The 13,558-nt window shown below is 36.9% G+C and overlaps 1 protein-coding gene across 31 annotated transcripts in view; it reads right to left on the bottom strand.

Moving 5' to 3' along the window:
* LOC102154803 (DDB1- and CUL4-associated factor 13-like) overlaps nt 1-13,558 on the bottom strand; it is a 212,062-nt gene that overhangs the window by 124,053 nt on the left and 74,451 nt on the right. For 20 of the 31 annotated variants that reach the window (XR_005353658.1, XR_005353649.1, XR_005353647.1 and 17 more), the window contains one exon: nt 3,835-3,967. The exons of the other annotated variants lie outside the window; for them this stretch is intronic. The gene's annotated coding sequence lies outside the window, so the exon portion shown is untranslated. The remainder of the gene's footprint in view (nt 1-3,834; nt 3,968-13,558) is intronic. 31 annotated transcript variants of the gene reach the window in all.

The following is a 13,558-nucleotide window of genomic DNA, read 5'->3' on the forward strand; positions in this document are numbered from 1 at the left end:
AATTTTCTTGATTACAGTTCTTCTATATGTAACACTTTCATCAGCTATGGTCATCTTTTCTCCTTCAGACCTGGGTAAAACTGGACTAATTCCTATTCTGCATCCTATTGAAAATCAAATGGAAACTTTAAGGAGAAGGTAGGTTAGGGATATTTTTAGAGTGAGGAGGGTAGGTTCTCATGTTATGACTTACTTCCCAATTTTTACTTCTGCTAGATTAGCTCGGTGTCTTTCATCTGACCGTCTTCACTAACTGTACACAGTTTCTGCCATATGAGTCATTTAGCCCCCTGTCCTTGATTACCACCAAAAATAAAATAAAATAAAAATAAAAGAGGGGCAAAAGGGAGCATTCAGAAATCCTTTTGTGTATTGTAAACATCACAGAAGGTTTTGGAGTAACAGGGAGTTTTATTTATTTATTTTTTTTTATTTATTTATTTTTTTTTTTAGTAACAGGGAGTTTTAATCATAGCAATACACCTTAAAACTGATTATCAGACATCTTTCTTCTTCAAATGTCCCTTTCTCCTAAACGAGGCCAGCTCCCAAAAGAGTTCTACAGTTCTCCCCTCTTTGTTCCTTCACCAAAAAAATTTCTTCTTAGTTTTTAAACAGAACAGTATGGCAATGTTAAGATTTACTAGAAATCCAGTAAAACAATCTTAGAGTCATCTTTAATACTTCCTTTTTTTTTTTTTTACTACCCCTATAATCTATTTTTGCCCTTCAAACATCATCCAGAATGAACTTCTTCTCTTTCCTGCTCTCTGGTCTCTCGCTCAAATCCACAAATCTACCACAGCTTCTCTCTCTGTCCCCTTCAGTACACTGCCTGACCAAATGCATGACAATGTATTTGCTCAGATTCCGTCTCTGCTTAAAAACTTGCCAGCAATTTCTCACTTTTCACCTAGAGATTTGAAGATCTCTTCTACCTAGACCTATTCTATACCTTTCCAAGTTACCTCCTTTGCTTATTCAAATCCTATGCATATTTGGAGACCATCTTCCCAAAACCACTCCATCTTATAGATTTCAAGCCTAATATGCTCTTTACCAAATTATTGTTTACATAGAAATACACAGAAACCCAATTGCTTTGAGTATATTTATTTGTTTGTATGTTTTTTTCCCAAATCTGTCTTGAACTGATAAGAATAAGGAAGACTCTACTTTATTTGGGTATATGTCTTCTTACAGAGCCGATGCCAAGTCTGGACATACAGATGCTATTTTAGTTTACTAAACAGTTTGACAGCTAAAAACTTAAGCTGTGTATAGCTACCATTTACTAGTGTGAGATCTCAAGGCAAATTTCTTAACTTCTCTAGGCTTTTGTTTGTAAATGTGAGTGACAAAGGTTATCACAAAGATTAAGTGATACAATGCATGTAAAAGCACTTATAGTGTCTTTGGCATTTTAGCCAGGCCAGTTTTAAGGATCAAATAGAAAGAGCATGTAAGATCATCTACACCAACGCCTTGATTTTTTTAGATAGAATATTAACTCCCAGAGAGTCCTAGAGCCTTATTCTAGGAGAAGCAATTGGTGTCTTTCCTAAGATAGTTATTGATTTGGGGCTGACCAATGACTAGGACCCACCATTTGACTTTCAGCTCATTTCTCTTTCTGCAGCAATCCAGGGCTACTAGAATTTACTTGGCAGCTGGAAAACTCTCATGTGATTGGCAAAACTTTAAATCAATGTACTTGGGGTATTGTGGAAAATTCTAGAGGATAGCTCTTAAGATTATTTTAGGTCATTCTGATAACAATTTAGTTTTAAAAATCAATAATGGATTAAAATATGTTATCTGCAATTCTAAACAAGAGGACATGGCTAAATCCATTTTTCTCCCTTAGAACAAAATGAATTTTAATATTTACTCTCTCAATGCTCTTGTACCTCCAAACTCTAATCATAAGTTTTGAAAAGCATGTGTATGTCTTATTGTAGGGAGCTTATGTAATACGTGGAATTGTTGAAATATCTGTTGTGCACTTGAAACTATTATAGTTTTGTATCTCAATTATACTTAAATAATAAAAAAGTTTTATAAAGTATGTGTGTGTACATGTGTTTACATGTGCCATGTTTGAACAAGCCCACAGAAGTGTGTGGCATGAGCATATTCATTTGCTCATTGAGTGAGAAAGAAATCTACATTATCTGCTAGACTGGTTACTACATTGACATCCTGACTCTTTACAACTCCAGAAATGAAGAGGCTCCACAAAGCAGACTGGGTAAATCCAGACAGAATACTGATTAGAGTAGATCCCTGTAGCTTACCTCTTACACACAAGAATATCAGGGACAGTTGATGACTTCAAGAGACCATCAGAGATTCATTACTCCTGTAGTGCAATCTGTAATGCTTAAGCCCTACCACTCAGTGCACGGGGGGTATTTTCAATCGACATCCAGCCCTATTGCCCATGCCATCTTGGACGAGCTCTCTTTGTCCCCACCTACACACATGCTGCCTCGTGCACACAAATACACGCACATACTTAGAAACCTTAGGGTTTCTACTCTGCCTGTAGAAACTGTCTAATGTTTGCTAAAGCAGAGTCCCATTGGGAAATTGACTCAGTTCCTGGAAATTCAAAAGCAGTAGAAATAAAATCTGTATCTTCTATGCTGAGATGAACAAGGAAATTTTAGAAACTAACTAGCATTTACCAAATATTTTCCATGTTTTAACTACTCTTCTAAGGCTCTAATGTGGACAGTATTGTTTACTTCTGTCATATTTATAACTCTATGGACAGCTCCTATCATAAGACCGATGAAATTCTTAAAAAATATTTAGTAAATTATTTCCAAATGAACTTGCCCAAGGTCACACAGTAAGTAGCAAAACCAGATATGAAACTAGGATGTAACTGACTTCAAAGACATCTAAGCCATTAAACTGTACCACCTCCATGCCTACATTATACATCCTCTGAGATTCTGTAACTTTCTTTTTATGGACTGAATGTTTGTGTCCTCCTAAAAGTCATATGTTGAAGCCCTAATCCCCCAGGTGGCTGTATTTGGAGATGGGGCTTCTAAGGAAGTAATTAAGGTTAAATGAGCTCAGAAGGATAGGGGCTTTGATGCAATAGGAATAGTGTCCTTAAAGCAGAGACACCAGACAACTCACTCTCTCCCCCTCCCTACATAAATACTGTGAGGAAAGGCCATGTGAGAGCATATAATGAGAAGGCAGTCAATTGATAGCCAGAAACAAATCTTCATCAGAAATCAAATCAGCTAGAAACTTGACCTTGAACTTCTAGCCTCTAGAACTGTGAGGAAATAAATTTCTTTTGTTTAAGCCGGTCAGTGGCATTTTATTATGACAACCTGAGGCAGACTAATACACTCTAATATCTAAAATTCTCCAGCCTTGAACTTTGTATGACTCTGTGTCCTGAGTTATTCTTGTGCACAAGAGGGTATATGCCATAAGGAAAACAAAAATATATGAAAGTATAGGAAACCATAACTCATTTAATATAGAGTCATGCGCAGAACACCAGCATATTCAAAAAGAAGAAAACAATGTTTTTCTATCAAGCTCTACCCATACCACCCACCCACTCCCAGCTGAAACTTTAAATGAGAAGGAAAGGTGGGTAGATTGTGACAAAATATTCAGTGTTATTGTATATTCAAAGCAGTTATTAAAAACAAATTGATGGAGAAATGATTCATAATTTGGATAAGAGTAACCTAAATATCAAAGCAGTAGTATCTTTTTACCTCAAGCATTCTTCCTGATTTATACTTTTTTACATAGTAGATAACAAGATCTACAAAGAAATATTTATAGCCATACCTCACAGTACTGAGTTGAAGCAGAGCCCAGAGCCCTCTGACTGCTGCAGGCTCCCTCCCTGGAACTTTGGAACCTTGGACAGCTCCAGAACCCACCAAGGACTTGTGGGCAGTGCCACACAGGCTCTGATGACCTGAGTAGGGAAATGAGACTAGGTCAAACAGGCTAGGCTCTCCTATCTGAGAGCCTTTCCAAATGGCCTCCACTTCAGTAAAAATATTTGAAGGCCAAATATACAATAACGTGGCGCTCTTGTGGAAAGACTCCTTGTGGTCTGCTGGTACAAACCATTGCACAGCTTCTTCCATGGATATTAGGCTTAAAATTATTCAGCACAATGTCCCCAGTATCTAATTTATTGTAGAAACACAGTAAATCATCCTTTCCTGCATCATCACAATACCAATTAGACATTTGCAGACAAGAAATCTGCACTTGCCTAGAAAACTCTTCTCAACACTGAAGAACATGACAGTCTGAAATTAGGATCTCACTGAAATGTTTCATGAGGCAGACCTAGTTTTTCTATAAAGAAGCTACCTCCCACATGTATCTGAAACTTATTTATTCCTCCCCCAAATTGGTGGCTGGCCATAATATAGTCATCACTGTAATGTAGAATGGATCTTGCTCAGAGGCATTCTCCTCAAGGATGTACACTAAACAGTCATAAGATTGTAGAATGTTAGAGATAAGGAGTGACAGGTAATCATTCAGTCCACCTGCTTCATTTTAGAAATGAAAGTCCAGAGTGTTCAAATAACTTACCAAAAGCCACAAAGGTAAGTGAGTACATTATATTTCTCAATAATTTCCTTTTCTTATACAAACCTCATCTCTGCTTACCTCCTCCCTCTTCTCTGGCCCTAGCTCTTGTTTCACTATGGCTTCAGTTGTAGACTACAAGGGAGGTGACATAACCCAGGCAGCTATCTTCCTGCAAACAGATTCTCACCGGAAAACTGGCACTCAGAGTCTTGGCAGAGAATGTGCTAAAGCAGGAGCAGAGAAATGGCCACCATCTGGACAGCATGATGCTTGGTGCCAAATGGGCCCCAGCCATAGGGAAGGAAGAAAAAGGAAGGGTGTCACGCGACTGCACACATTTATTTTCACTTCGAGGGGATTTGTTAGTAACCATGCTATTTGAGTGGAAGCTGTTGTAGGTGGTTCTGATGGCTGACAAACGTTTAGGCAAGGAGGAAACAAGGTGAGTGGTAGCCAGGCAATTTGCAAAAGATTTGTGAGCCAGAAATAGTCAACAGTATCTGATTACCATGTATGACTGAAAGGATGCATGTTTAAAGGGTAAAACTATGTGTATGCTTTCCCCCCTTGCTTTCCTCTCCTTTTTTAGAAAAGTAGTAAGCATAAGGATTTTTCTGACAGTACCTAGAAAAAAATCTTATATTTAGCACAACCCACTGACATCCCTCTCTTGTTGCTAACTTTTGATCATATTAACATTTTCCTATGCTACAGCTCTGCGTTGCACCTATGAAAACTATACTTACATACATAATGATTTTCAATGGTCAGTTAGCAGCATCAAAGTTGCTATAAATCTTTTCCTCCTAGTGATCCTGGTTTTCTATGCACATACTGGTTTTGGCAATAGTTTTTAAGTAATGTGTATTGTAAGTATTATTGTCCATGTTTGCCTATGAAGATGACTCAAGTGAACTACACCATATAGCGGTGAGGGTTTTTTGAAGTGTCTTTTCCACTTTAAGAATCATGTTGCATTTTCCATAATGTAGTCACAATCTATCATCTCCATTGTTTGGCATTTTAAGGTTTACAAAACACCTTCACATACATGGTTCCATTTTAATTTTGACAGTAATAATCTGATGTTGGCAGCTATTCCTACTGGATAGAAATACTAAGAGCCTTACCACATAGAACTCAGCCCCAGAGAAGCATTGTAGCATGAGGAGCAAGCATTCACTATGCCTCAGATGGACTTGGATTTAACTCTCAAAACTTCTCGTAGCTCAGGACAAACAGAGTGAACATCTCCAAGCTTCAATAGTAGCAATCCCTGCCTCTAAGGCTCACATGCATCCAAATAAGATAAAAATGGGAAGGTTGTTGGTATAGTGTGGCAGGCACTAGTCTATGTCTTTTTCCCTTCTCAACTAACTCCAGCCCTCATGCTTTCGTATTATACATGGTGCCTTCCTTTTCCTTCTTTTGTCCTTTTTATAACCAGTGAGACACATTCTGAAATATCTGTATGAAATGAAGAAAATAAAACCTTTGGCCATGAAACACATCCATGAGAAATAGTTGATACAAGGGGAAAATATTATGCTCCAAAATGGAGCTACAGCCCAATCAACACTATTATTAATCATTAACATAATACGGTCATTCCCCTTTTATTTTTTTAAAGGGCTTTAAGACCTACATTATAAGTAACCAGAAGGTAATACTTCTTATTTTTTCTGTTTTGCAGAAAACATATTTAAATCCATATTTAAATTCATATTTAGTAAAAAGTTGGCTACTCATAACCAAAATGCTGAAATCTAATAAGCTTCTTCTGAAATGATTTTATTTGTTGCTGCAGTAATATAAAATCTAATGGCCAAGACAAAAAAAAATGCATCTGCTCCAGCTGATCCATTCAAATTCTGTTCAAGCTGGGATGATAGCCTCAAGGCAAAATCCTCAGTACTTGGAATATCCTTTCAGCTCATCAGGATTCAACGTCTGTGAAATAAAACTTGACGCCTTTAACAGTTAATTCTTCAACCAAGGAGAAGTCGCTGCATCCCTTCTAATAGGAATCCATTTGTTATATTGTGTCTTTCTTTGACTATGACCAAGGCTGGACGACCGTATAATTTCATTACTCTTCAGAAGAGCATTTAAGTACGACTTACAAATAGAAGGCAGAAGGATATCCTCTTCCTTAGGTGAGGGATGCTTCTGTCTGTTTTTCCTGTTTCCTTCCACATGGAGAGTGCTAGGCTATCTCTTTTAGCCTCTCTTTTCCCCTCCAAGCCTTCCTTTCAAGGCAGTAGGGCTAGCTCAACCCTATTAGTCTCCAAGGGAAATTTTGGAAAGCAGAATCCAGCCTCCTCCTCCTCTTAATTTCTGTTCAAGAAATGACTGTCCCACTATTCTGTAATCTGGCAACCCAAGACACCAGGGACAGAGGAAACTTCCATAAATCCAAACAACATATGACCCAACTAGATGGAATAACCAGAAGTGGGCATTTAACCATGCAACTGAGACTTTTTGACCAAAAGTTACAATGATCTCTATAGCTATAATGGAGTTAGTATCTACCTTTTGAAAGGACAAAAGTATTCAATATTTAATATATTTTCTTATATATTTCTTTCATTGAATAAAGCCTACTACTCCAATTCCAAAATATAAAACCTGACGGGGAAGAAGCCACTTATTAAAATATATTTCACTTTTATACCATATTCACAATCAAATCTAGCTGCCCATTATTATGTATAGAATTTATATTATTCATATTTTATATAAATACACATAGATTTATATAATTTATGTTATATAGAATCAGATTTGATGTGATATACTGGAGGGAGAGAGATGAAAATTTTATCTATAAGATGCGAATTTCCACAAATTATGAGATGGGATATCTATTTTCTAATTCTAACTGCCCACGTGATGTTAAGTACAGGACAAGAGAATTTTAAAATTAACTATAAATAATATGTCTCATCGGTCATCATTTATAAATTTTTGAATATATACATATTAGGATAAACCCCCAAACAAATATTTATAAATCAAATAAAATGAGTCACTTTATATAACATTTCACTCTCTCCATGCCTAAAGTACCCCAAATATAGGTACCACAAGGGTATTGTGAAATTGAGTCATTGTGGATAACATTTCACTTTTTCCGTGCCTAAAGTAACCCAAATATGGGTACCACATGGGTATTGTGAAGTCCTGTACTTTAAGCCCAGCATACTAGGCAATGAAAGAATAGGCCAGAAATGTTCTCATGTGTTCAGGTATTAGCTATTTTTCACAAGTGGCAGGTGGATATTTCCCTCCCTGGCCCTGGAAAGTCATCTTGAAACCAGGTCTTCTGGTGGGCCATGAAGGAGCTGCCTCAGGCTCAGGGGCCACTGTGGTCTGTCCAGCCTGTTCTACTTTAGATCAAGCAAGCTGTGTGCTCATTTAACTTTTCCTCACTGTCTCACTTTCTCTACCCTTTCAGTATCTTTAAGGCCATGTACGAAACTTCAATTTCCCTTCAGAATTCCAATTCAGAGCTCCATTTAATTTGGCAGTCTTTCCCTCTACTTATGACAAAAATGAGCAGCTTCACATTATCCAAAAACATGGTGAAACAATGTCTCTCCCTTACTTTGGGAATATATACAGTTTTGAGGTATAGCACAAGAATAAAGACATAATAAGGGGCTGACTAACATATATCTAAACACATTGGGAAGAATGGATTAAGGAAAATGCCATTATTCCAGACCTTGTTTCATCAGAAATCTTGAAGGGTTTATATCTTAGCATAAATTTACTTTTATGCAATCTGTTTACCTATACACTTTAAAGAATATTGGCAGGTCCAACAAGAACACTAGCGTCAAAGCAATTGAGGGAAGCAGGTATTTTAAGTTTCATTAAGAGACAATAAGTTTTTGTCTACTTTTATTTGGTGCATGTTTTAAATTATTATAGTCCATGTGTTATATAATACCTACTATATGGTCTTTGTAAATATATTTGCATAGTTAGTGTGTTCCATGAATCTTATTTCAGAATACAAAAGCAATAATTAAAAAATATTTGGTATAAAATGGAGCATGAGGATTGGTCAAGTTGAGACTATGATCCTGATGGGCTGGACCCCATGACCCATTTCCCAGAAGTCTTCTCCTGGGCAGCCCAAACCTTCTGCCCTCATTGCTGCTTCTCAGATACATCATGCCTGCTTTTGTTGCAGGACATTTGCACTTACTATTATTCTATTACCTGGAATTCCTTTCCCAAATTATTTATTTGGGTTCATCTCTTTTATTTGGATCTCCGCTTAAAGATTACCTTATCAGAAAGGCTATACATGGTCATCCCTATAAAATAGTTCTTTCCACAGACTCATACAGCATGAGTATCCTCACACTTATTCTATCTATTATGAGCTGAATGTTTGAGGCCCCTCAAATTTATATGTTGAAGCCCTAATACCCAAGTGAATATTTTTGGAGATGGGGCCTCTAAAGAAGTAAGTATGGTTAAATGATGTCATAGAGTGGGGCCTTAATCTGATAAGTGTCGCTATATGAAAAGATGTCAGAGAGCTCCCTCTCTTTCTGTGCATTCACAGAAGACCACATGACCACACAGCAAGATGGTAGTCACCTACAAATTAAAAGAAGAGTTCGCAGGATGAAATCTACCCTGCCTTATCCTTGATCTTGGACTTCTTAGACTTCAGAACTGTGATAAATACGTTTTTGTTACTTAAGCCACCCAGTTTGTGGCATTTTGTTATGGTATAATGAGCAGACTAATACACTACCCTACCATCATAATTGCAAGGAAGAAAAATATGTCTTAAAATACGTTAATAAAATATACCTTCATTATACTTATCATGACCTATCATGACATTTCTGTCTTGGTGTGCCTCTCATTTAGAAGAAGGAAATATGAGAACAAGGTCTTTGTCTTGTTCATCTTGAACCCAGAGTAGTATAGATATTTGTTGGACAAATGAATGTTAAATAAATGAATTTTTAAAGTAATATTAAGCTTATTTTCTGTTATTGGATTATCCCTTTCTCTAGTTTGTCTGAAATGGGAAGATTTTTCCCAAACAAAAATCAGAAAACAAATGCATGTTATGTGTTCTCTAGTTTGTAGTTATGAGACACAGCAAGAATATGAAATGTACTTCTCTTGTGTCCAAAATAGAGCATACCACCACCACCACCTGTGATATTGAAGTGAGGAAGGAACAAGGGTAAAAAAGAGCAAAAGGAAAGTATGAACATTTCATGAGCAAACAGGGAAGCCATTCCAATTTAAAATTATTTTTGATAATGTATAATATGCTAGATAGCATGGAAATAAGACAAAAATACACCATTTCTTGCTATTTTGGGTGGAAGAGCAGTTACATTTTCTCTTATAGTTGTCAAATGTGTTCTTCCTGTATTACATGGATCCATAATAGCCAGCTAGAAGCTGTGGGCTGACGATTCTATTGATAGACTTGAGCAACACACTGCATGCAGTCTGTCAAGTTTCACATTTACATCTTAGACTCTAATCTGTTTTTCTTTCCTTCGTGAAATCAATTCTGTAGCAATTAAATAACCAGCCTACAAGGCATTTTAATAACCTAACCATTTATCTATATATAACCCAGAGAGGGAAAGGTAATTAGAAGTGACCTACTAGAGCTGGTGCATGGAGACATGTTAGACAAATCAGTGCTTCATCATTACTTTAAGGAGGTACCACTAAATCTGCTTCATTCTTGATTCAATTCTTCTCAGTGACATGCTGTTGAATCCTTTTATTTGGTTCCTAACAGACTCTAAAATGGTTGTCATTATCTGGGATTTTGTTTCATTTTCTGTGAATTTAAGGCATCACTGAAATAGACTCTGTTTTTAGCTGTAGGATGATATCGTCACATGCACACAGCATTGGATGAAGTAGGCTTTTAAAGATATGAAAAGGCTCAAGGAAAATGACTTTCCAGATTCTCATCCATTTGAGTGTTTTGAGCTGAGCCCTGCAGGTTAAAAATTTCTTGTCTAAGTGATTTAAGAAAAAATAACAAGGAATTGCCACAAGATCCAGGGAAATTGTGTTGTCTTTCTCTTTGAAAATTCAGCTTACTACCTTGGATCTATAGTTTGCATATGAGACAATTATGGCAAGGTCTAAAAAGCACAAAATTTGGCTGCAAAAGATCCAACTCTAACTCCTGGCTCTGCCTCTAACTAGCTACTGGAAGTCATTAAAATCCTGGAACCTGGATTTTCTCATTGTATAATGGTAATAAAAATATCATTCTTTGTATATAAGATGCACATTTTCTGTTTTAGCAACTGAAATCGAGCATTTTACAATGTATGGTTGCTTTTAAAAATCCTTGTTAGTGTTTGGAACCAACCAACCACTTAGGGCGACCCTAGACCCCAGAATTGTGAAGGTGAGTACTTGGTCATAACCCTGTCACAACCTTCCCAACTCATTTCCCTGGGTGGTTTCACACAGTCCCTTTGTTCCAGCTACCTTTTTTGCTGAACCCAAATTTGGAAACCTCTGGACTGAGAACCCAGGGATTTAATATGGGGCAAGCATGGCACAGAGAAAAGTAGATTTCCTTCACCTATTATCTAGTTCTATTACCTCTTTTCTATGTTAACATACCTACTACAGACACTTCAAATATTAAGTCACATAAAGAATACTTAGCAAACTCATCTGGGGTGAAGTGAAAGAAAATACATTTACAATAAGCATAACATAAAATTATTTCTAGGTAATTAAAAACATTTTGTCATGGTTAAATAGAATTATTTTTGTTTTCATAGTGGTACATTTTTAAAAGCACATTTGTAATCTAAGGCATGATAGATTCAATGAAATACAGTACCTGCAGCAGGGTTAGATTGAGATAATGTAGGTAAAAGTGCTTTATATATGACAAAAGCCAATACAAATGAAAAATATGATAGTAAGACACAGTCAGGAATCATTTGAAAGATAAGAAAAACCACTCTAGATATTTTAAGCATAAAGGAATTATCAAGTTTCTTTTTACAAAATCAGTGGGAGGATAGAGGAGCAGGCTCTACACATTGCCTCTGAGAATGACTCCCAGAATCCCCAAGTAGCACTAGGCTATAAGGACATTTGCTACCTCTGCCACAGTAAAAAAACTGGGGTACCTCAGCAAAAGTTAACTCCAAAACATTCAGTCTTCACTACTGTCCAGAAATTAGGGAATTACCACCAGGATTGTTCACTCCAGAGCCTGCCACACACGATAGATGCCTCATACTCAAAGGCCTGCTTCTCCATTAACACAAACCCAATGACAGGTCACAGTCACAGAAATATCCACTGCCTCCCTGACTATGCTTGACAGAAAAAAAAAAGAAAAGAAAGAAAGAAAGAAACAACTGAAAGGCAATCTCAGATTTACTTTCTCCCTTCACATTTCATGTGGGTGTACCTAACAAGCCAAACCTAAATCACACTGAGACCTTTGGGTACAAAGGAGTCTTAAATGTAGTTTTCAGTTTTACAGCATCAGAATATGAGGAGGCACACTAGGATGAGGGACATAAATGTAAAGAGATTTAGGGAGGAGCAGGAGATCATATCTCCCTCTTCCCCTTAAAATGAGAAAACCTGCTTGATAATAGTTTTCTTTAAAATCCATCCAAGCCCTGGGATGTAAAATGTACCCCATTGCCTCTGTTTGTGTGACCTACAAGCTTAGAATGTTTTTCACATTTTAAAGGATGGAGAAACATAATAAGAATATGTGCTATATATGCTAGATAACATGTGACTGCAAAGACACACACAAGAACAGTTTGCTGATCCCTAATCTGGAGATTAGCATCTGAGACTTCCTTGATTTGTGTCCCAGTGAATTTCTGGCTTCATCTGTAGAACCCAATGTCCAGGCAAAGCAAACTACTTAAAGTTACCCAAAAACATGTTTTGCTTTTAATATACCCACAACTTTCAATATGCTATTTCTTTTGCCTACCATGACATGATCAGATATTTATTTCAGAAAATTAACTCTAATAACTATTTCAGGGATGAGTTTTGATAGGTTGTAGGGATAAAGGTGAGATAAAGACAGGATTCAGGAAGAAGGCCAATTGGTTCAAGGAGATGATAACAAAGGTTTGAAAAAAAAAGCACAGCTGATGGTGTAGTGGGGAAAAATAGGAAGGTTTTGTGTAAGTTTGTCTTAAAATATCATAGATTAGATGGCTTAAACAATAAGTATTTATTTCTCACAGTCCTAGAGAATGGAAGTCCAAGATTAGGGTACCAGCATGGCTGGGTTCTTGGTAAGGGACCTCCTCCTAGTTCACAGACAGCTGCCTTCTCACTGCTACCTTAATATGGTGGAAAAAGAAAGCTCTGATCCCTTCATCACTTTATAAGGGCACAAATCCCATCCTGGGGGCTTTGCCCTCATGGCCTCATCTAAACTTAATTACCCCACAATACCATTGCATAAGGGATTAGAGCTTTAACATGCTAATTTGGGGGACACAATGCTCAGACTATAGCAGATATGTAGCATATTTATTAGTTATGGGTACCAAGAAGGAGTCTAGGAAGCCAACAAAGCTGAGGAATGTAGTAAGAGTATGAATGGTGCTATTTGCATTCACAGTAAAGCAATTCTGGGAAGAAGATACTAGCCATTGCATTTGTAGTTTCTGTGTAAAGCATCCATGTGTAAATATATTGTAAGCAGCTAGATACAATATACTTAGAGGTGAAAGGTCTACATTGAAGTTAGAGTTTTGAATGACTGATTTGGCACTATGAGTGTAGACACAATCATTATGGTCAAGATTGGAATCCAAGAAACACTAACAACCTATGTGGGGCAAAAGAATTAAAGCTGCCAATGAAGAAGACTAAGATGTGATGAGAATAAGAAATAACCAGGACAAAATGATGTAAAAAAAATGATCAA

This window comes from Canis lupus, chromosome 1 (genome assembly GCF_011100685.1).
Source record: "Canis lupus familiaris isolate Mischka breed German Shepherd chromosome 1, alternate assembly UU_Cfam_GSD_1.0, whole genome shotgun sequence".
NCBI lineage: Eukaryota > Metazoa > Chordata > Mammalia > Carnivora > Canidae > Canis > Canis lupus.